We start from the raw sequence: 26,707 nt of genomic DNA on the forward strand, positions 1-26,707 counted from the left end.
TGGCTAAGCTCAGCCATGTGTCTGCATACAGGCCAGTGATGCATTTCCCTAGTCATGCACATCTGCAGGAACTATGATGTCAACATTAGGTTAACTGATATGCCATGATTTTCAGCAATGTGTGGTAAGGCCTGTTGTGTCAACCCACAGAGAGCTATCTGTGATTTTCCCCATATGAAGACATTTCACATAGACATCAATTTGTCTCATGAGGTAGTCACCTGTGACTAAGAGGTGTGATGTGCTTTGCCTTAGGTGTTTGACCAGTGAGAGGGTGGAGCATGCAGTATTATGTGTACTGTGCACTCCAGAGGCAGGATTTTCAGAGGTGTCTGTTGTTTGGTAATGTGTCTGGTAAGGAGCTGCACACTTGCTTGTGTGTGTGATGTGGGTGTAGGTGATGCAGGATGTGAGCTGTGTATGTTGACATAATGCTCATTGCCATATTTAATGACTGCTGTTGGAGACACCATGACAGCAAGGGTTGAAATGCAGTCATATCTGCCACATATTGTGTTTGCATGTCATAGGAGTTGAGAGATGGGGACACTCCCAACATCGCAGCAGCAGGTCCTGCAAATTTAGGGTCATGCTGCCACACCATTCGGGTTGACAGCCTGATATACACTGTTTGTAGCACATCTTGATATGAAGATGTGGATGCCCATGCATGCAAAGAGGAGTTGTTCAACTTTGCTGATATTATGTTGGCATCGCAAAGATACGATATCTGTCAAGCAAACAGCATACTGTTTGTTGTGTGACATCGTGCTTCAGGTACATAACTGTACATTATGACATGGCTAAGACATGTAGCAGGTGGACACACATTGGCCAAAGGTGGTCAGTCCACTGCAGTAGGCCAGTAGGCCTCACAGTCATGTCATGCAGATGTCTTCCACTAATCTGTTGAAGGGCAGGATGCTGAGTAGCTGTGAAATAGTTACTTATGATGGCCCACCGCCAGTATGCTGACTGTTTCAGCAAGACTTGTCATGTATGTCACTGGACATTGTACACCTTATAGTGGCACTACAGCAGTGCTCTTAATCCCCCTCTTGTCACTTCCCTAGTGCCATACCACCAACCTTAGAACAGAAGGAATAAGACATGCAAAAGCCATCTGAGTGCCCAGGTTGTTAATCAAGGCATCTACCTGGAGAAGGGCATGTAAAGTCTATAGAGTCTTTCATGATGTGGGGCAGCTATATGGATGAATACACAGGCTGTGTCCTGCTTGTCATCATGGGCTTTGTAGTAACAATTTGTGTGTGATGACAGAAAATGTATCAGAGCATGGTATCCTATGTGAGAGTGGTGTCGGTGAGACCAGCAGTATTAGTTGACAGGCACTGGCAATTCCATAGACTCCCATGCTCAACACAGTCCTTACAAGGTAATTGTGTCCTGCCAGTACACACCACTTGGGTAGCGTACAACTTCAGAATAGCTGTGTAAAATCCACACCTTATCTTCACAGGGTATACATATTACACTTCCGTAATGTGTTTGTCTGGGCTCTGTACAGACATTTTGGATGACTGACTTCTTGTAACATGCTGGCAGTAACTGCAATACTTATTTGCACAAAGGACAACTAGAATGTAGTGCCAAGCAGTATCCCCAGATCTCTGAGTCATGTGACATGAAATGCCATGAAAGGAGTTAGCATGGATATGTGCAGTACCACTGTTGTACATCTACTGATACTGACCTAAACACTGTTTATTTTTCTGAAGACCAAATCATGTTTACCAACTCCAACCGATGGACCCCATTGAGTGTTATACTGTGCAATGGATGACAGAAAGATGACTCACTCCATCTACTATGGCCTGACAAGGTGTTTGACAATATTAGGCCAGCAGGCCTGGCTGGAAACGGTGTCAATTATCTACAGAGTTTTATTTCAGCTGGTAGATAGGCATGTGTCTGACAGCCATAATTTGGGAAGATAGCATTGAGAGATCTATGTTGCAATGATGCCACTCACCATTGGATTTCCACAGACATGATTAATGGTGTTCCCCTTCTATCCATTCCCTCTCTGCAGTCACAGCCACTGTCAGTGACCTCTGACTCATTATGTTAGCAGGTGATTGCATATTAGGAGCTGTCACTGAATCCAACACAGAACCAAAAGTTATCCAAGATGGCCTGGGGCACACATTCAGGTGTTGTCTGAGCCACTGACAAATACTAAATGCCAACAGCTGTACAATATTATCCTATGGGAAGTCATCCACCCCTGGAAAATATTGCAGTGTCCGCAGACCATGCACAGTTGAGCTATTATTCATGGAGTTATGGACACAGAGAGTAATGTAGCCTTTGACTGTCACTGGTTGGTAAGATGTGGGGATGCATTAAATTTTGTACAACCAATACAGAATGGTATGGGATGTAAATCCCAGACTGTCATTGCTATACTGAGTGTGGCACTCATCGCACCTATCATTGTGTGCAATGGCATCCTTGCTATGTCACTACACAGGCATATCTTACAACTATAGCAGCCACAAAGGTTCCATGGTACACCAATAAACAGTGTAGATAACATGTCCTATGGAGTCCGTGTCAAAACCATGTATGTGTAGTCTGTCTCCTAAATGCTTTGGAAGGGATGTGTATGGCTGTCATACAGGGAGGTGTGAGATCACACTGTGTACCTCCCATGTATCCATGACATGTCATACCTGTTTTACACACCTACCATATCACTGTAGTATAACTATTATATGCTGGAGAGACAGGTATGCAACACAGACAGTAGAACCTATATGAAACAAGCACCACATGCATGTGAAGAACACCTCTGCTGTGACACACATCATGTTCAGGTTACACAGTGGGGTACATAACAAGACAATCATAACTGGTATCGGACAAATGCCTGTATTGGACACACAAAACTTGTAGGTGGGTCATCTCTATCACCATAGATTGTAGATATGCTAGCTCCCACAACTCTGGTGACACTTATCAAGGGTATCAGACCTTTTCACAGATTAGGGATGCATGAGTAGGCTGAATAACATTGTCCTTGTTAGCCTGTTATAGTCATATGAACCTAAGGAGCCATGCACCTATAGTGCTATACCTCCCTGAATACATATTTCTTCTGTGTTGACATTAAATCCTGTGCTGTGACGTCTATGACTTTATTTCCACTGTGTATCCATAGATGTCCCCAATAGAATCCTGAAAAAGAAACATAAACAGGTCTGTGAGACGGGTCTAGTTCACGTTGTCGTAAGCTGAAAATATTGAATACGATATTGTTGGCATGACAATGTCGAAAGTTCAAAACATTGCGTAGGTAAATGGAAATCTCTGTAAGGGGGAGATTTCCATTTACCTCAATGTAGTGTGGTCTCGGAATTGGTATATTTAAGTAGGGGGGGTGTGGGGGACACAGCACCCCATGTGGGGGGTGCCTAAGCTAGTTAGTTTTTTTATTGATTTATTTATTTTTTTTTTACGTTATTCGATATTTTACTACTTCGATCAATAAAGTTTGACCTTTATTGATTCGATGTAGTAAAATTTTGATAACATGATATAGACGCCTGTGAAACACCTTTCATTGTGTAAGTATATGGCCATTACAACATCATACAACATAAGGTACACAAAATTATGTGCCTAATTCATTACAAATGTCAGCAAACAGTATGCCAGGAACCACTACAAGTGGCATAGCAAAACAACAATGCATTATACAAGTACAGGATAATTTATATAGTCACCCTGTGCATCAGACACATACCTTCATTTCCCTGTATTGATGGCGAGGATGACAGGGATGTGGCACAGGTATCATCACTTGCACAGGGTGTTGTGTGGAGATTCAGGAGGTCTAGGCTGACCCAAAAGTTTAACAGCATGTGTGTAAATCAGGAAGAGAAGCAAATAAGATGGACCATGGAAATGTGCCATGTGTGTCAGTAGGTGACCTGCATTTGACAGTAATGTGTGAGTTTGTGCATGTACACAGTCAAGCTCAGTGCTAGCCCTACATGTGTGCATGTTGGATAGCTTTGAACCATGCATGGTAGAGCTGATAGTTCACCATCTCTGGCCATGAACACGGGAACTGGCTCTGCCAGGAGTTGCACTGGCACCTCCATGCTCAAGGTCAGACACAGTGCTAGTACCTGACAGTGACTGCTGTCTTCTAGGACCGTGGCCTCCATGGGAACAGCCAGGAGCATGAGCCCATGGCCTGCCACATTTTGCTATGGACAGCACACTCCCCTCTGTAACGGTGGATGTACTGCCACTAAGAGAACGTGATTGTGCATGGCCACGTGGTCTCTCAGCAGATGGGGTTGCTAACCTATATCCATGAGTCTGACGTTCAACTCCAACCAGATGTTCCAGCACACACACTGTGCATTCCAGGACAGACACTGTCTCAGCCCACTTTCTAACTATTGCATCAGTGAACCAATCCAGGGTGGCAACAATGTGATGGAGGCACTCATGGATGTCAGATTGTGCTGCATCCATAACCCTAAGCATATGTCTGGAATTCCGTTCAGAACATACCTGTGCCTTCATGATGGCATGAAACATACACCAAGTATCCCATGATGTGACACCTGCAACAGGTGGTGGACGGACAGCAGGTATCCTACAAGCATCCCTATCAATCCACCTGTGTAGAATCTTGCCAGTTCTCTGCCTATGTCCAGTGTGTACAATCACTGGAGTCATAGTTCCCACACTTTCCTGTTCAATGTCCCCATTCACTGAATATCCAATATCTGTGGCCTCTGGGGACTGGGTAGATGTGGACATACTGACTGTGTGTGGTGACAATGAGGGCACAAAGCCTGTGGTGAGGCTAAGATTGAACATGGTGTTTAGGTGGGGGTGCCAGTTCATTCTGTAGTTCATGTAGAATGCAGCCTGGGATGTTGTCAGGTCCCATGAATGTTGTGTTCTTGGCTTTGGAGAGTGTGGTTTTTACCTGTGCAGCCATGATTACAGGAACGTTGTATTCTTCCAGTACAGAGATGGGCCCTTTAGAGGGTGAGAGGGGGGGTAAAGTTAGCACTGAACCTATCTGCCAGCATGCTGGCAATATCAGTTGGTTCTGTATATTTAATGTCATTGTGCTGTAACTCAGAGCAGATCTGAGTGTTGCCATTGAGATTCTTGACATAGCTATAGAATACTTTGTGGTTGTCTTTGGAATCAGTGGTGATTGTATTTTCATAACTAGCTTTGGAGGATTTTATGAGGGATCTCAGCTTCTTACTCAGGCTGACCAGGGAGTTCCTCCAATCATGGGATTTTACTCTTTTTCGCAACAGTTTATTTCTTCTGTTGTAGAGTTTGTTTATGGCAGGAGACCACCAGATTGGCTTCCTTTTTTTGGAGGATAGCATCTTGGTTCTGTTAGGGATAGCACAATCAAGTGAATTTGTGTAGGACTCAGCAGTTGAACCTCTATTGTCCATCTGCATGGGTGTCGTGAAGTTTGCCACTTCTGTTCTAAAAAATGTGAAGTTGGCTTTGGAGACATTTTTTACAGTGGTTTCCCTAATGGGGGCGGGATGTGGATGTCTAGGGCAGTTAGCTTGTGGTCGGATCTAACCAATGAGGAATTGACCTCTAGCATGGAACACCAGATGCCAATGTTGATAATGACCAGGTGTAGGATATTACTGCCCCTGGTGGGGGTGTGGATAAGTTGATCCAAGGCATTGGAATTTATGAATCCCAGAAAACGTTGATCAAAAGAGTTGGTACATGAGTAGCTTTCCCAGTTAATGGTGGGTTTGTTGAAATCACCAATTATGAGGGTGTTGGGTTGCACCCTATAGTTTCCAGTGTATAAAGAAATGAGGAGTGAAAATCCTGGGGCATGGTAGGGGATCTGTAGCAAGTTACAATTTGGATTGCAGTCTTGCCCAGAGTTAGTTGCACTTGGATAATCTCGGATGCATTCTGCTGAGTAACTTGCCTGGATGTGTGGATATCCTTAATGAATATAGACATGCCGCTGCCTTTAGTGTTTCATTCCAGGTTAGGTGGCCGAAAAGTGTGGTATGAATTATAGCCTGGTAATGCAGGGGTGCTCTCTGGAGCCTTGAACCAAGTCTCTGTCACTGCACAGATGTTGATGTTCTCCATTTTAAGGAGTGCCTCAAGTGAATGCATTTTGAGGTTTAGACTTCTAGCACTGAGTAGCATTACACTCAGATTTTGCTTGGTTGTAGCTGTTACGGTGGTGAATTTGTCATTTGAACCTTGCCTAAAACAGGCACTATAGGGTTGGCAATAGCCTTAGCCAGTATCCGGAATCCCAAGCATGACAGGTGCAGGCCATCTCTGGCAAAGCATTGTGGTCTGTTGATCATGTCATTCCAGGCAGACAGATACTGGATCACTTTAGAATAACACCAGAAGCTTAGCCAATTGTTGACAGCAATCATTTTGTCCTTGTACTGTGGTATCATTCTGGGTGATGGCAGCATGCTACTCAGGGCTAGGGTCATACCTGCCTGGGCTACAAGATCAGAGAGCTCCTCCATGTCTCTTTTCGTGTAGTCCAGGGAGGTATGTCTTAGGTCATTCAAACCAACATGGACAATGACAGAGTCATATTTGTAATTGTTGTGGAGTGAACTGAATGCATGCATTATGTGGCAAATCTTGGCACCCGACAGGCAGCTGGCAGTAACTTTCTCCTTGTTTAGCCTGGTGAGTGGAACATCAGTGTGCTTGACTATAGAGTCACCTATGACTAGAGTGTTGGGTACGTTGTTATGCCTTATGGGCTGTGGTTGAGTGGCACACTGAGTTTGTGGGCTATGTGTCATTTGGGTTATGTTTGGGGGTGGAGGTTGCTTGCCTTTCTGCTTTAGAGGTCTCTGTTGCTTGAGCAAATTTTTATTGAGTGCCTCTGTGAATGTAGGTGTGTGTTTTGTGTTGCTATGTGTGTGCTTTGGTGGTGTGGGTTTTGAGGGACTATGTGATGAATGTGATGTGGTGTAAATGTTTACTTTCTTCTCTTGACTGTCTATTCCAGTCTTGGGTGAAGAGAGCTTTGCTTCCAGTTTGGCTGACCCTTAGACATGCCTGGATAGGTGCTTATTTATTAAATACTTAAAACTGTTTTCCTCTAGACAAGTGAGGAACGTTGAGTGCTGTAGTAATTTGTAGCTTATTTAGAGCTTACAACAAGTTCTGAACAATTGCTAAGCTCAAAGAAACAGATTTGAGCTCGATACACTGTTGTCACTATTACAGACTTGTTGAAAACCCAACTTCATATTGTAGGACAAGAGGACATTACTTTTCTCACTAACAGCTGTAGTTACTTGTAAGTAAAACCAGTTTACAGAGCAATATCATCAGCAATAATGAGGTACACTGTTGACATTTGTGAAGACTCTGCACAGTTGACAGATATGACAATCTGTAATGTCCTGACAATACTGTCATATCTATCAGTGTGGTCACACCTACAAGGCATAGGTATGAGTCTAACATGTGTACAGTTAGACAATATGTGTGCAGTTTGCAATCATGCCGACAGTACAACAATCCAGGCAGTAGGCCTGGGATGACACTTTAGAGATTTCATTGCTGTAAATCTACATCTATAACAAAACTGTCATGCTTACCAGGAGCTGGACCACAGCCTTGTGCAATACCTGACAGACCTGTAAAAAGGTGAGAAAGTGGTAACGTCAGTACCACCACATGTTGCACCAGAACAAGATAAAATGTCCATATATCTCATATGTACAGTAGTTACTGTGTTAATTGTTATATCAGTCAAAATCTGTGCATGACAGTTAAACTGCAGTTAAACACCCCCCCCTCAATACAACAAAGACCTGATACCCACGTAAGAGTATAAAAACCCTGACACAGTGAATGCTACAGTATTGCAATATTGATCAAACTAAGCTTTCCTGCATGCTCCTCTGCCATGGAAACTGTGGCATTAACATCCATGGTGTATGGTTTTAAGGAACTCGGAGAGCTGTCATGTGTGCCTAGATTTGCCAGGAATTCCTCAGTGGTTGAGAGCAGTTATTCTGCTGCGGATCCTCTACCACTGATGCTATGATCCCTGGCTACATCTGCTGCTCTTCTGCATGCAGCATTGATCATGTCCATTGCACAGTGTTGAACCTGCTCATATGTCCTGTTCTGATAAACTGTGGCATTCACATCATGGGCAAGGTCAGCTCACGATGAACCCCCCTATTCCCTGTTTTGCCTCCCCCTGGACATTAGTAGTTCATGGTATTGATGGAAGCTTTCCAGTATTATCTCATTCTCTGCATCCATGAAAGGTGCACTGCATCTTGGAAACATATTTCCTGAAAGATAACAACATGGAAATGCATACCAGGATCACATAGGTGGAAGTACACTATGTAGAGATACAGCAAGTACAGAATGGCCGGCAGCATCCACTACTTGATCACATGTCATATTCCACAGTGTGCAAACATACTAAGTTTGTGGATACAACTAAGATACTAGTGATAGTCAGGTACTCCTGTGTGTCCATGACAGCTACTGCTGTATGGTCATACAGCTGACACTGGTGTCTATTGTAGTGTGTCCCATAGTGGCAACCCCAATGATAATATGACAAAACAACTGTGCCAAACAAATACCAGTGTGCTATTACAAACACTATAAAGGGATAGTCCCACAAGACAAGTGTGCCACACTGACACCAGACATTCCACCTTTGATTTATTGCACACCTTCTGTATGTGAATAAATCTGGAGGTCATTGACATGTCATTATTACAGTTCTAAAAAAGGCTTAATGTTGTAATTCCCATTCCCTGTAAGTCTATTCACACATCTGCATCCTGTTGTAAACAAAAAGGTTACATACCTGCTAGAGTGCAATACTCCTCTGTTGGTATGTGGTGATATTTAAGTTTTAGTAAACGCATGTTGTGTGTGAGGCAAGTCTCATACAGAATGGTTCCACATAGGTAGCTGTTTGGCTTTGTAACATGCTTCTCATTAGGAGGTGATTGCCTCTTACCCAGTCTGTGGTTCTGAAATGCTAATTGCAGCCAACACAGCTGATTTGCACTATCATCAGCCAATGACATGCAACCACTGTACAAGATATAAGGCCTTCGTGTAGATTAGAAACCCTTTCTGATATGTTGTGCTGGACATTCCTGGGGTGAGGAGACTACATCATCACAGAGGATAGGTCTGTAGCAGTAACTTTTACACAGAGATGTGTGTGCTACAGGCTGCAGCTGCTGCTGCAGGTAATAGGCATAGGTAGAGCATGTGAACACTATGGAGGACAACAAGCTGTAGGAGTAACTGTGGGAGCTGTGTCAGCCATGTTGTAGAGGCAGAACCAGAGTGAGGGTACCCATGCCACTACAATTATGGGATGTGTTTAAGGTAAGTATGTTAGGTAAAAGTATCACTAACAGAGTACTAGGCAACATATCTGTTGTGTCCTTGAGCAACACTGGGGATACATATAAGAATATGTTCACCATTTGGGCAACTGTCAGGCCATTTGTTACAGTCTGGCAGTCATTTGGAACATGTATACTGGCAGTCCTTGTTACAAGCAAGGACTTCAAATGTGTATGCTAGTTGTGCTGCTGTGCTAATCTGCGCTGTGAGTTTGAAAGGATTGTGTGGTGCACTCTGATATTAGTGGCCCTCATTTGCATTATCTGAGATGAAATCCTCTGTGAATGCAAATTAATGCATGGGGTGACACTTTATGCACTTACAGATTTGCCACCGGAATATGTGAAGTGTGTTCCTATCTGCAGGCCTGTAACTTCCATCATTGAAAAGCAAACACTTCATAAGAAATGCATTGTGTGGATGAACAGTGCATGACTCAGTCATTAATAACTGGCTTCACAATAATGCAATTTAACTGCTACACACCACTGGATTTAAACCCAGGACTGTGTGTGGCAAAATGTACTGTTTGCAAGGCATTTAACAGACTGAGCTAGTGACTCACTGCTACAGCTGATGTATTTGGAAGATATATGTGCACACATACAGGGTGTGACATACTTTTTTTACATCCAACATCATGTGCATGGCTTTATATGGATGTAGTTCTCTACCAGGGTCCCAGTTGAACATGTATTTTGTCATTAATGCCTTAGCAGTTGTATTTATAAATGTTGATAAAAGGGTACATTTGCCTGCTATCACGGACCTCACATACATCCATTATTATGTGTTTGGCTTTCTAGTGGTGTAGTCTTGCACCAGACTCCAAGGTGCATGCCCAATTTTTCCATTTTCTTTAAGCAACTTTGCGTGACTCAGCACGATGCACAGTTCTGCTTAAACATGCTTAATGAGTGTAACTTGCAATTACCATCGTTTGCTTAAACCACCTGTTTTAGCATCTTTCTGGAGTGGCAGGTTAATGCAGTGGTTTGCAGTTGTGATTGCCTTGGGTTCGGAATAGGGGACAGGTGTTTATTTTGTATGTATTTATTATGATTTAAAAATACATATATCAATATAGCTCCATTTAGCTGAGCTTAGCGAAGCAGAGTGACAAGGTGCATAATGCAGCTTGCTAAAAATATATAAAGAAAAGAAAAATAATGAGATAGGAAAGTGGTGAAATGGGGTGCAAGCAGGGCGAGAAACATAGTGAAAGGCAGGTTGGTGTGTAAAGGTAGGGTGTAGGAAAGAACCATAGCTATCCATTTCTTGTACAGCAACTACTGTGCACTTTGACAGATTTTGTAGATGATCTTAGGCTATCACCGCCTGAGAGAGGGGTGACGACAACAAAATTGCATTGCTCAGCCAACTGGACCAAATTATGTGTGTCCAATGGACATGTGATTAATATGGAGAACTATGTAAGAACTATGTATGGGACGATACTTTATTTTTTTGGGAGAGGTGGCCATTTTCTTTTAAATAGAGAGTGGAATGTTGTGAAAGGGATATAGGTACATGTGGGGGAGATAAATTAGGTAGGTGAGAAAGCTTTTGCTGATAGACAAGAGAGCAGACAGTGTGGTATGTGACACAAGAGTGGGATGGACAGCTTAAATGGGGAGGGTGTTGTGGAATCTAAGACCAATATGCTTCCACAAGGTAGCAGCAAGATTCACATCACCACCAATGGAACTGTTGACACTGATCCACCACTGCCCCGAGAGTGGCAGTGGTGGAGGACAGGCTCGAGGGTGAGCCTGTCCCACCAGGATGGCCAACATGCTCTCCTTCTGACCCAGGTGTCATCCAAACTCATGCATGATGATTCTGTGCACAAGCCTAGCAATTCATCAAGGGTGACAACTCCCTCTCCACCACCACTCCCAGAGGGCAGCTGGGCCCCATCTCATGGGATGGTACTACCTGATGCCACAGGTTGTGCAGAGGCAGCAGAGGGGGACACCACCAGGCTGGGTTCCAGACATTCTGGGACCCAGTGCCATGGCTGGAGGAGGCAAGGTAGCTGGATAACAAGGAACCGTCCAACCTTGATGCACTGTAGCAAAGTAGTTAGAACAATAAGTTAAGGTTAGTAATAACCAAACCAATGTTAGTTTTAACAGAATGCAATATAATATTTATTAATCTAAATACATATTAAGGTATATTATGTGTCACACAACATTAAGTAACAAAACAGTCAGTATGTTAACAACAAGCTAGTATGAATTAAATTACAAGGCCAACAAAACAGTTAGTTTAACAAAATATGTTAATATTAATCATAATAATAAACAATAATAAATTAAATTTTAACAAAATATAGTGTAACAAAACATATTAATATGAAATCATAATAATGAATAACAATAATAAAAGTTTAACAAAATATAGTTACTTTAACAAAATATATTAATATTAAAATCATAATAATAAATAACAATAATAAATTAAAGAAGATAAGGGGTGGGAAGAGAGAGAGAGAGAAAAACATACCATTAGTGACATTGCAGATGATATCCCTGAAAACACTGGTAATATGTAGTTCTACAGGTGTGTAGTGTCATTTGTGAGTACAGTGACTACAATTTTTCTATAGCTGATGTATGATGTACATACCTCCCAAGCTGTTAGCATGGAACAGTATGGGCCAAGCAGTAACAAATGCAGGTACACAACTACACAGAACAATTTCACACAATGTTGACTTGGGTAACTACCAAGGTGTTCTGTAAATGGATTTCATAATACATTGCATTCCAGGTAATCATTTATCTGGCAATCATGTGACATAAAGATTATGCAGTTCTAATTACATTACGAAAAAATGTGACATGTTTGAGCCATGTTTGTGTACATTAAGTAAACTAGACAGCCATCATGCCTTAGCTGGCAAGCATGGGAGTAGAACCAAATAGCTGTGACTGCAGTGGACATCTGCAAACAATGTAACAATTGACTCCTGCAAATTAGAACAGGCATGCAATGACTACATCCCTATTGCAAATATAAAGACAGTTTTGTTTAAGAAACCACAATGCTGCTTAACACTTTATTGGTATTGCTGATAATTCTCTGTGAAATCTACACACACTATCTGCTCATAAAATGGGGTTACCTTACCCATATCCCTTTTGTTCCTGGAGTTGCAGAAAATGAGAGAATTATGTAACTGAAATTGGCTTGGAGACAACCTCGAACCATACTATGAGTTGATCGATGCATTTTTCTGGCCATTAGTTTTGCTTTCTAGAGCTATTACAGTTGTACACTTCACTGCAACAACCTTACCATAGACATGCAATGCATACAACTCTAGGGCAAATATGTTATGACACCACAATCCTGCTTTGCACCATTCTGCTTACCATTAGTGGTATTGTTTATTGTTTATTGCAATACTATTATTCATTTATTGCACTACAGTTATAATTCCCCATTTATTGTCCTACAGTTCTAATTGCCTATTTATTGCACTGCAGTTTTTATTGTTTATTCTTTATTGCAATACATTTTTTTATTCTTTATTGGTTATTGCACTACAGTTAATATATCCGTATTTACCACACTTACTGCGCAACCTGGCCAGGCACCTGGCATGGGAGTGAATATTGTAAGTCCTCTCAGCTGCTGCTGTTGGAGAGAAGCACACCATTATGCATGCCAGTTTTGCACATATTCAGATTGCATTTTGGTAAAACAGTGGAAAAAAATACTTACATATTTGTGAGGCATGCCCAGCCCTAGCCTCTTGGATCCAGGTGTCCAGAGTTCCCCACATTCTCCACTTCAGGTCATCATAGTCATCAGTGAGGGAGATAGCAGTAGGACTGGTAAGTTCCCTGACCAACTGATACCAGGCCTTAGCCTTATATTTTGAGCCCTGGTAACTGACCTGCAACAGCCTAGGTTCATAATTGCATATGAGGAGCCCAACAAAAACCCTGGACTCCTGCACATCCCATCTCTGCACCCAAAAGTGTGCATCCTCTCCAACACTGCCTGTCATATCAGTAGATAAGCAGACTTCCCACCTATTTGCATTAATATAGGCTGTTTTCCCACCCTTACACATCATTTAGCAACATTCAAAAAAGTGACCCATTGCTTAGCATTGCACAAACCATCTAAGAGAATCTGGGCATTGCAAAAACTTGCACAGCCATGGTTTTAGCAAAACTTAGCAATGAGCAAACAATATTAGCTGTTAACTACGTTTAAGCAGTGCTTAGCACCATGCAACTTTCCTAAATGTAAAAATATTGATTTTAATTTAACAGACATTTTACATCGCATTCATAAAATGATATGTGTGCTAGGAACTCAAACCCAGGACCTACAAAACTTTAGACTGTCACTCTACCCACTTAGTTACTTGGATAGTATATAAAGTAGTATACCTTCACATACACTACTAATCAGCCATGGCACGCCATGCAAATGAGCTTAAATGGACTTAAACAATAGTAGAAATAAATAATTAATTACATCTGGTTTTTATTTTTAGATTGGCGGGTGTGTGCTATGTGTAAGCATGGCTTGGCATTGCTGCGCTCCATACCACACACACAGTAATTATAAAAAAAATTAAAAAAAACAACATAAAAAAACCCAGATATATTTAATTACATCTGGTTACTATTTTTAGATGTCTGGCAGGTGTAAGCTGTCAACGTGTGAGTACCACTTGGCATTGCTGCACTCAGCACTGCACCACACAAATGGACATGAAATAAAAAAATTAAAAAATAAAAAAAACTATTTTAAAATTTAAAACACAAACTATTAATACACAGCACATTTCAACAGTAGCACAGAACATTACAGGGAGCCTCACCATGACAATAACATCTGACCAGCCTCTACACTTCTGACTAAATGGATTCAATATCCCTGTTACTATGCTCTCCCTTGGCAGTGCATCATGATTAATATGCATGTGTACATTCCGTGTAGGCTCTACACAAAGCCTGCACAGATTTTATTAAATCCTGGGGTAAATCTTTTTAAATGATAACACATTGATCGGTATTCCATTTCTACCCCCTAACATTTGCAGTCAAGAACTTCTCATAACCTTCCAGTGCACCACAAATGAACCAAAGATTTACTAGAACCAAGGCACAGTGCACATTTTATGTGTGTTTGAGGCATCCTTTGTGACCACTGTGTACAAAAAAGTGCATATAGTCATCCAGCATAAGAATAGATTCCACCTTAAAATGCTCAGATTTCAAAATCAGACTATAACATTACTACAAATAATGAATACTAACATAATTTTACATATGAAATAGTACACCTTGTAGCCATCACAATACATACAAGATAATTACCCACTAAAAAATAACATACAGGACATTCCCAATAATCTAAATTGCAATATATCCCCAGCATTACTCATTGTGTAATACAATGAAAAGTACAGATATTAACTTCCAGTAACTGTCATAATATAATACTTTTCTAGTATAAACTCTATAACAAAGCACTTTGCATGCCGAGATCACAAAGTTGACTGTGTGCCTAATATACAGTAATAAATAATTTCACTCCAGTACTTATGTTTAGTATTGAGTTATTAATTAACAAATAATTTTGTTAAAATAACATCATGAATCCATTTCAGTTGTTAATAGTATTTTTTATGCGACCACTATTGCAGTTTCATATCATAAAGTAAAGTAAATAGAATTATATACAAGACAGTACTGAGTCAGATCTCTATCCAGATTTCCCATTGTGAACAATTACTAATCCCCTGAAGCAGTCCTGAATATCTTTCTCTTTGAATTGCAGCCAGTCACACAATTTTGTACATCAAATATAAGAGTCTATCCTTTTCAGCTTAACAAATTCAGTAAGTCAAAATAAATCTCAATGTCTTGGCATAATGGTTCATCATTATAGACTCCAGTACCCCATTCCTAATATCTAGTCAATGAGTCTTCTATATTTATTTCAAGAAAAACACTAAATATAACTTAATATTGTACATCAAATATTTCTTATGTTGAGTACATAACCATGTGGAGTAATATGTTATAACTTCACACCACTGCGTACTGTGCTTTGAAGCAGCTATGTAACTAAGCTTACTTTAAAGGAGAAGAAAGGTGACCTTTTATTATATGAATATTGGGAAATGTCTCATTTATTTTCTTTTTTTTTTGTTATTTTATTGATTTAAAACTGAGAATTCTTTGTTTTTTCACTGGTTTCTTCAGTCCAGTCCAGTCATTTTTTCCTAGTGATTTTTCATAGTTGCTAATAAACCCATATATTCTAGTGAGGGAAGTATCCCATTGCTCTTAATGAATAATGTTTCTTACATTATTATTATTATTATTATTATTATTATTATTCTGATATTTAATATAATTTTGTCTTAATGCTTTCATTAGTGGTCAGCATTCTTTTCTCTTGCCTAATGTCCCAGTTGCAGGCATTGTGAAATCTGATGTTATGAGTGTCCAGTTTTAAAGGAGATTTGACCCATACAGATTTTAATCCAAGTTCTTTATCTAAAATAAATGTCACTACAGCAGATCTTAGAAATGTTGCAGGATTTGTAGGGATAGATTTATCTATAGCTATATAGGCTGTCTCAATTTCTAGGAAAATCATTCTTGAAGACATAAAAGATGAGGGAACACAAGCTGTTAAAAAGAAAACCATCCTGGGAATTCATTAACATTCTTAGCATGAGCGATATGACTCTTGAGAGAAAGGTCTTTCCAGCATGGCTATTTGCAGTTCAGAAAAATTCTAACCGTGATGAGTTAAGACCTCATTATTAGATGGTTTGCATGTTTCCTGAATCACAATTAGTATTGTGACATGCAAATCATGGCTGATCTGCAAGTTGTGTTAGTACATTTCTGCCAGTGTAGATAGTGGGATCTACTTTAGTAGAGTGAATTATCAAATAACCAACATTTATATGATCGACACAAGAAGATCATAATATTAAAACAGCAAAAATTTACATTGCCAAAACTACAGCAAATGAAATGCAACTGCACATGTCAGACACCAGCCAGAAGTACTGAATGTACATCACAGACAGAAAAAAAATCAGGTACTACATTTAAACACTTAATTTAAATTAAAAATTTACCTTTCAATGCTTGTTAATGGAGATCGTGGTGCAGTGAGGACCGGGAAGTTTACCCTTTTCCCCACTGTTGTGCAATCTCAGAGCTTTGGTATATATAATTTGCAGGTGGTGGCTTGCCCCCCTGCAAAAACATTGAATAATGTATACTTCTTTGTCAAATTATGTATTGAAGTGTAGTTGGTGATTTTAGCATGTGTTTGTGATCTACATTCAAAAGGTACAGCTGGTTTCTGACGTGCTGTTGTGTTTCGATGTGTGCAGTTTTGGAAATGTACATTTTCACTGTTTTAACATTACAATCTTCTCATCGTGATCATATAAATTTCAGTTATTTGATAATTCAGTCGATTAAATTAGATCCAGATAGTGGTACCCCTTCCATGTTCCTTACACACACACACACACACACACACACACACACACACACACACACACACACACACACACACACACATACACACATGCACACCACAGTCCTTATACCTATCCATACCCTAGCTACCTCCCAATGGTTCCCTGCACCCTGTAACACTTTAGTGCCATTACACATCATATTTATTAGACCCTATAGTCTGGTGTGTCCCCCCTACCCCTGATCCTGATTATAATCTGTGCCAGTATGATACTTTAGAGAATAATTCCTGGTTTCTAGTGTATCTCCTCTCTCTGATCCCACTTATGATATCTGTGCCATTATGACACTACCTCTATTTTGCCCTGTGGCTCACCTCAACCATTGATCCCTGTACTAATATTATTGCCATCATGGCACATAAAGCATTCCCTGGTGGTGTAGTGGTTCCCCTGATCCCCATAGTGCTTTTGGTGACTTTACTGCAATTTAGAGTATACCCAGTGATCCTTCCCCATCATTGTTATGATGTTCTGTACCTTAGGGTATTTTATTGAGTTTCCCTGGTGTCTAGTGTATCTTCTCACTTACAAGTCTCTGAAATAATATTGATGCTTGTAAGGTACTGTACAGTGTGTATACCTCCACCCAGTTCATCCTTGTAGTAACACTTGTACAGATATAACAGTGTAGAGTATGTACCCCCACCCCTGATCCCTTTAGTAACGTTGACCCCTGATCCCTTTAGTAATGTTGGTGCCAGTACAGCACTTTATACATTAATCTCTGGTGTCCTGTGGTTAGTCCTCTCCCCACCCATATTTTGATGTTGATGCCATTATGGCACTTTTAAAGAAAACCCTGATATCTATTGGTTCCCCCATCACATTTGTGTTCAGTATTTGAACATGGCCTTTTGGCCATGTTTGTTGCAATGCTATGGTAGCGATAGCCTTCTTGGTTTACACAACTGAGCATTTTCTTGAATTACTCGGCCATGTAGATGTCTTCTTGGAGGCATTTCTGGTGAGAGTGCACATGACTAATTAGCATATGCCTCTCCCCCCAGAATATCTCATTAGTGTTGAGTGTCAGCCAGCCCTCTGCAATATTGCACATAATGGCAGAGACATCATAAGGGGGATTGTGCTCTAAGACTGTGCAGCATTGTGTAATGGTGCGTATTGAATAGCAAAGAGCTAACGCAATGGGTACTCCTCCAGGTACATTTTATGGTACCATGATGAATTCAGGCCCATATTGTTTAATTTGTTTGTTTCTTTTCCCGGGAACCCCAATGATGTTTAGATTATACATTCTCTCCCTTTTTTCAGTATCTTTTATCTTACTTTTTAACTAGTTCTTCTGTTTCAGCAAGAAGTCTGTTTGAATCTCCTTCTCTTATCTTCCTATCCATTTCATTCTGTCTTTCTATATCTTTGATTTGAGAGATTTGTTTTATAATCAATTCCATCAGCATCTCAGTTTGTTTCAAACTTGTTTCTTGTACTGCAGCAAGTTTTGTTTAGAAGTTCCCCGGGATTCATGAAGCTTGCGCCAGGCGCATGCATAGCGTAGGCGTTATAACGCCAAATATGGCCGTCGAGCGATTCAGGTACGATCCAATTCCACGTGCACTACCAGCGTACGCCAGATCTGCGCAGCCCCCAGCGTAGGTATGATAATCACCCCATGTGCAGTGTCGCACCATGCAAATGAAGGCATATAGTGATTCATGAAGTGGTGCAGGCGTAGCGTAAGCCCACAGAAATGTAAACCAAAAAAAAAACGGTTTACATTTTCCCAAACAGAACATCGGAGCTATGGAAGAGGGTCAGACCCAGGTATCACAACGTTAACATATGCCAATGGTGAAATACACAGCCAATGGCATAAGAAAAGATGCACAACACGTAAATAACAACATTTAATGTCATGTCCACAGTAATGCACAGCACAACCGCAGGGTATGTGTGCGGAAGCTGTAACATAAAGAAATAATATAAAAATGTCATAAAATTGCAACATAATAGAAATCAGGTTTACAGCATAATACACAATGGTAGGCATGGAACACCACAACCAAGGTGCAAGGGTTGCTAAGGGCTTGCGATAGTGTTCGGCACGGTAACTATGAATTAGTAGTCAATGCCATGCAATGAGGCAGATAATACTGAATCGCAAATGTCCCGCCGGATGAAGATTGTACCATATGGCGCAGCGGTATAACACCAAGGAGTGGCTCAGAGGAGATACATGACATCAGCAGAGGGGTGTGCCACCGTAGCAGTAAGAACATTGGAGCATTGCAAATCTGGCCTGTCCGTTGCTAAGCAAAGCTGCAGGACAGGGGTGGGGAGGAATCGTTTAGCTGAGAGCACACATGGTGGCCAAAAGCACATGCATATGAGGATAAAAACATGCCCAAAACCCAGTAATCAGATGCACGCACCGCAAACAATAGCAGAAACAGGAAGGTCAGGGGAAGAAAAGAAGGAAATGCGGAAGAAGGGTAATTGGAGTACTAATGAGCAATCAACACCAATCAACCCACGAAGGCCAATCGAAGGCAGCTGACAAGTCTGCTTGCAGAAACCTGCAAAACAGGATAGGGGAGGCATTTGAATGCAAAGAAAGGAGGGGAGGTATTGGATTGCAAAGATAGGAGACCTGACACAGCAGAGCAAAGCAAACCGACAGCAGACCGGCAGTAGCACACATAATGCAAGATACGCCAGGTCCAGGAAAGTACAAATGAAAGTAGGCTGCAGGATGCACGCCAGAAAATGGTAGGTGCAACGTGCAGAAATGTAAAGGGAAGGTCAAGAGGTAATCCACGGCAGGCAAATGTAATTCAACACCAAAGGCACCATAATAGTAGTTCCAGCAGTAAAACACATAAGATAACCTGTAGCTACGATCGTACATACACACCCTATGACATCATCGGTGTTCAAAGCACAATAGTATAAAGTGTGAAAGCACCCAACACACACCTGTGTATTCCCAAACACCGCACCATAGGTGTGAACACATGGGGAACTTCTAAAATGTACATGTTGGGAGCTGCCATAGCTGTGATTCATCAGCATGTGTTAGAGACTGACGGTGTTGTGGAGGATGATGCTGACAACCACCACAGGCCTCGGAGGAGAAGGAGAGTGTTCAGACCAAGGGTAACCTACCAGGGGCTACATGACCTGGAGATAGTAGAGCGTTACAGGGTGGACAGGGACATCTTACAGCAAATAGTGGAGCTGTGCCGGCCACGCCTGAGAACCAGAAACAACAGAGGGGAACCCATCCCAGTGGACACGAAGGTATGTGTAAGCCTGCGAATACTGGCCACAGGTACCTTTCAAAGGCCATCTGGAGATATAATGGGTATCTCACAGGCATCAGCATCCAGGGTACTACACCAGTTCCTGGATGCCATGTTACCACATGCCAATGAGCAGATATACTTCCCCAGAACTCAGGAGGAGTTGGCCAGCAATATGCGCCACTTCCACCGTGTGGCACAATACCCGGAGGTGCTGGGTGCGATAGACCGCACGCACATACAAATAAAGTCACCACCCAGTGAGCAGGGTAGGCACTACATAAACCGCAAGGGATTTCACTCCAACTGCCAGGTCGTGTGCAATGCCCAGGGCATTATCATGGATGTGTGTGCTGGCAGCCCTGGAAGCTACCATGATTCCCATATCTGGCATGCCTCACAGCTGTATCAGGTATTTGTCAGGGGGGATATCCCACATGGCCATCTCATGGGGGATGCTGGCTATGCACTGGAGCTGTGGATGATGACTCCCATCAGAAATGCACACACACCCATGCAAGAACACCATAATGAGGCACACGCACAAACCAGAATCATCATAGAGCGTGTGTTCGGGATGCTGAAATCACGGTTTCGGTGCATGGATACATCTGGTGGAGCCTTGCAGTACTCTCCAGGCACGTGTGCCCACATCATCATAGTATGTGCCATGCTACATAATATGATCCTGCGGAAGCAGCTGCAGCAGGGACAAAATGGTGAAGGCCCTCATAGCCCACCGCAATTGCCAAGGCCATTACAGGCACAGAGGGATTCAGACCATGAACACACTGTGCCAGCCCTAGTAGGCAGATGGAGGCGTGCCCAATATGCCTATGCCTTGGCAAAGAGGGAACGTATAGCACATACTCTGACAGTGTAGGCCCCTATGGACTGACACCTCTCCACCTGCACACACAGTAAAATGGATGGCACACAAACATGACCACCTGTAAATTGTAATGTATAGGTGGCCCAATGTGTGACTCCTACATAGGCAGCCCTCAAACATTGTAAACACAACAGCCAGTGGAACATGGAATGCCAACACCTGAACAGTACATGAGTCTTACAGCATATGGTGGTGCTGTGTGCCTGTCACGTTCCCCGCCAGATATATATATATATATATATATATATATATATATTTATATATATAGATATATAGATAGATATATATATAGATATATATATATAGATATATATAGATATATATATGTACACATATGCATATATATAATACAGATAGAAAGGGCAATAGAGGGATATATGGTGATATAGATGGATTCAGCGATATCTGCAAATATAATAGATAGTTCAACGACATTCATAACATTATGGAGGTACAAATAAATAGGATACCACCAACCATGGAATGTGTAACATACCAACATGCGTAACCACGAGGCTGAAAGACTGATAGAACGCAGTACCGGAACAGTACATCTGTGAGTAATAGTATGATGATATGAAGGGACAGTTAGTCACTGCTGCCGGTGTCGCGGTCCACGTAGGTACTGTGTTCAACTGTGTCTGTAAGTGCTGTAGTCTGTGTAAGTGTGCGTTGAGGGTGCCATGTGAAACCCATGGCAAACAGGCTCTTTTAACAACACAACCACAATGACTGCAAATATCTGGGACAGAAATACAAGCGATAGCTGTCACTTACACATATCCCCTGATATATCACTGCAATTACAGAGGTATACAAGTAGCAAGCTCACCTGCAGACAATATAGAAACCAATTAACAACGGCCCAACGTACAATCCTGTAACATAAGTCTACTGACTGTTAGCTCTCTAATTAGGGACGGAGCCCACACACATATACACAGATTATGTAGAAATGCAAGGCCCACAAACCTGTATATGTTACGTACAACCACCGACATCCCCCACACTAGAAAGTAAAGCAATACAGACTAATAGCAGCACAAACATCCAGTCAGTCAATTACATCTGCAGAACCCTCAACATACCGTGTGAGAGACACAATTAAAGATGTCATGCAAAATTGCAGGCGTTGTATAATGGAACAAACAGCCATGTTACAGGTTTTGATTGCAATACTCCGTTATCAGACGTTGGGATGACAGGTACACCCACATGTTGAACCAAATACTCTACCTGTCACACACAATCCACGGGGGACATGAATCCAAACTATACTTGTCTCCATGCATAGCAGTTGCAGTTACACATATCAAAACACAATACAGACCGTCTCCCCGAAGGAAGGGCAAATAGGCAACGCCCAAGTGGAGAATCCAATTATACCCCACTGTTGCCATGTAATTGGCGAATGGAGTAGCTGCACAGCTGATATGCAAGTAATTAGTCACTCAGGAACACCAATTGGCGGGATGAATCTACATGTTTCAGGTATCGACGTATATAAGGATGACTTGCCAGACATTCAAACCATATGCTCATACCGAATAACAGTTGAAACACTGTGAGAGAGATAGAAACAAAATGCCGTAACGACAACAAGGTATGTAGAATGCCCGATATGTAAGGTTATGTATAGCATGATCTGTATTAATTAGTTTTACTGTATGTATAGCCTGGTTTGCATTAATTAAATGTGTCCGCAATGCATAAAGTGGGGAAAGGTATTTATGTAGTGATGTCTTGCTGAGCATACTAATGCTTGTAGAAACTGTGCGTCCAGCAGTGGGACACAAGGTACACAGCACAGACACCACAAGGGATGCTACATGAGAGCGTTAAACAGAACAATGCCATACAACCCACCGTCAGTGATAGGGTATGTCCAACAAGGACGTGCCATTGCAGGGGATAGTATATGTTGATATACTGTAACAGCACACATGTGTATGGGCATATAACGATAATGACATATGTAAGGTGGTTCCGCTGTGCAAGTATGCTTTGCATTATGGGATACTATGTGAAATATGTGTAATGTATAGTATTATAGGTAGATATGACAGATATTCTACACAGCATAACAGGCATATCATGCATACCACAGGTATCGTCTATTGGTATGCACAATAACAGGATACATATGGCCTGTAGGTATGGGACATAGTAATAGCATGATAGCTAATCTAAATGGAAGGGCTACCAAGTAACCATGCACAAAGGACATGTAATAGCTTCACAGGTGCATAGTGGGGTACTATGCAGTCTGGCAAGTCCATGTGTAAGCAGAACTACAGTGTTCACACTAGTGGCACCACTCTAGGGTAGTGTTCTGTGAACAGCAGAGCCAGATGTCACCTGCACCTCTGCACAGTACAGGCACTGCAGTGATCCTAGGCCTACATGTGTCTCCCAACCACCAAGGGAGGTATCACATGAACAGTGCTACTGTGTGTCCCTGTGTGATGTTCATAGGACTTATGTTCCACAGCATGGTGAGTGTCCGGTTTGGGAATGTAACCCAGAAGCACATCCCACTCATTGTGGCGTGTGTGCACATATCCATGAGCATGTTGCTCACAGTGGCCTCTGCTTATGTCGCATATGAGGAGTATATCCAGCAATAATGTTGTGGACATGGGCCCTGTCTGATCAGCAGAGGTCACCACTGAGTATGTAGTATGCAAATGTGTACAGATGTGGTGTCCATAGTGCAGCCGCATATTTAAACTGTTGGAGCTCAGTAAACATCATTGTGTGTTAATGTTGTGGCATGTAAAGCTGTAGTTGTTGTGTAAGGTACACCCTAAATGGGGTGGTGTACCCTTGAATGTGTGTAGATGTCTTGAGTTCAGAGGTACAATGGGTGCCTATGTACCTGCTACACACCCAGTACAGATAGGTGTGGCCACGTAGAAGGATATCCATGCCACAGTGGCAATACGGTAACCACAGGAGTGGGTGTGACATATGTGTGTACTGAAAACATGTACAATGTGATATGTATGTAGGGGACTACCATCCATGTGATAGTCAGTGGGTGAATGGTGTAATACAAAAGTGATGTGCATGCACCTTGTGTCATGCAGCTTGATGCCATGATAGTCATATTATGTATCTGTCACATCGACACCCATATGGTTGGAGTCAGTATCAGCTGGTGGAGCAATCATGGTGCTTGGTATGTAAGGGTTTGAAAGCTAGGCAGGGAAAGTCCCCTGTGCTAGCCTGTTCCACAGGGAAGCATATACTGAACATGAGGGGCCCTGTGACTGAGGACCGTGGTATGCCAAATGTACCTGACATGTAGTAGGTACTATGGTATGCTGGCCTCACTGTGTGTCCTGTCCATGAGCCACATAGCATGACATCCTGAGACACAGGGTACGATGTGCAGGTGGATGTGTATGTTGTCAATACCAGAATGGGGAATGGTGCTGAAAGGAAATGAGAGGACAATGTAGGATGTGTGGACTCCCGTACCATCAGCAACTGCCCTGGTAACTGTATGAAAGGAGTCCACCATGTGTAGGGGACATGTTCTGGCATTAACAAGCCCAACCTGGGTGGCAGCAAAGGACGGGAGCCCAACAATGTCTCTGTGAATGATGTCCTTGATGATGTGCCCCATAGCCATGCAGAACAGTCCAGTCAGGTGTGTAGGACTATAGTCCCACTTGTGCAATGCAGTGCCACCTGTGTGTAGTGTGATAAATGCTGCTGTGTGCCATTCAGGGACTACAATGTCTGAAACAAGGCTATTACTGAATATGGTGGCCTAGTGGGGAGACATGTAATTCAGAGGTTGGTGGACATCACAGCCTGGGACGTTGGAAGGTGACATGGGGCCAGTGTCCCAGGACATATAGAGTGTAGGTCAGTACTGTGTAGGTGTGACCACAGGGACACCACAATGTTCATGTATGGATTGCGGCCCTGTAGTGAGTGAGAGGGTGTAATGTCAGCATTGAATCCTTCCTCCAGCATGTTGCCAACAACACCTGGGTCTGCAATGTTCCTGAGTGACTGTTGTATGTGACAGCAGATGTGGGTGTTGCCATCGAATTCTGACATACCACCATAATGCCTGGTGGTACACCCCGGAATGTGTGGCAGTCATGTTTACGTAGCTAGTCTTGGAGTATGTGATGAGGGACCCTGTGGCCCCACCACGGCTGACCAGTCAGCCACCCCACACATGGGAATGTACACCACTGTGCAACAGCCTACACCTGTTGTTGTACATCATATGTCCATGGAACATGACCACCAGAGTGGCATCTGTTATCTGGTGTGTACCATCATGGCTCTGTGTGGAATAGCATGATCCATGCAGTTGTGTACATGCTAATGAAGTGCACTGGGGTATGTGTCAGCATTTGTATGTGCATTGTCCATCAGCATGGGTGTCATGATGTTAACAACCGCTGTCAGCAGACGTCTGTAGTAGGTGTTGTAGTACACATGTACTGTGTATACTGTGATGGGTGTGTTGCCGGGATGTGGCTAACAAGGTCGATTAGCATATGTTCGGAATCCACCAATGAGGGGATAACCCCAGGTGTGTAACACCAGTCACATGGTGGTAGTGTTCATGCCAAGGGTAATGTTGGTCTTGGAGGTGGTGTGTATGGGTTGATCCAGCAGAGCGGAGGGTATGACTCATGGATGTGTCGGTACATGAGTGGCTATCCCAGTGAAGTGTGGGATAGTGTCAGTCACACATCAGTAGTAGCTGTCTGAGGCCCACTGTCCACTATACCAACATAGACGGTATGTTACCCGTGGGGTATGATGTTGACTCTGTCGCTTGTTGCAATGTGTATAGTGGTCCCAGACACAGTTAGTCGCACATGGAGCACCTCTGATGCATTGTGCTAAGTAACTTGCCAGGATGTGTGCAAAACATAGTAGGATATGGTAACCCCTCAGCTGTGGATGTGCCGGTCCAGGTATGTGCCTGAAAGGTATGGTCTGTCTATAACCTGTCATTGCAGGTGTGCTCTGCAGAACCTAGAGGCAGGTCCCAGTCACTGCAGAGATGTTTGAGTGGTGCATTATAAGGTGTGCCTTGCCTGCGTGCATCACAGAGGAAGATGCAAGCATTGTGTCACATGTCCCCATGTCGTGCCTGCCGGTTGCCGCCCTGCCGGTGACAGTTATTGGAAACTGTGCATTACAGGCAGTATGGAAGCAGCAAGAGCCTTACATGTGAGCTGCACTCCCAGGGCTGACAGGTGCAAGTCATCTGTGCCACAGCATTGTGTTTGACCAGGACAGTCATAGCGGACAGATACCACATGCCTGTGGAATGACAATAGGAGCATAGGCAACTGTTGAAGTGACACAGTCGGTCATTGTACAGTGGTATCGTGTCCGGACGAATGCAAAATGCTCCCCAGGGCTAGGCCCACACCCTCAGGGCTATAAGACTGGTGAGCTATTGCATGTCCCTGCACACGTAGTCTGTGAAGTGGCATCACAGGGCAGTCACACTAACATGGAGAATGACAGTCATATTGTACCTGGTGAGGTGTGGCATGGGTGCATAGGTTATGTTGCAGAAGC

Source organism: Protopterus annectens, chromosome 5.part0 (genome assembly GCF_019279795.1).
Source record: "Protopterus annectens isolate FY-2018-M chromosome 5.part0, PAN1.0, whole genome shotgun sequence".
In the NCBI taxonomy this organism is placed as follows: Eukaryota; Metazoa; Chordata; order Ceratodontiformes; family Protopteridae; genus Protopterus; species Protopterus annectens.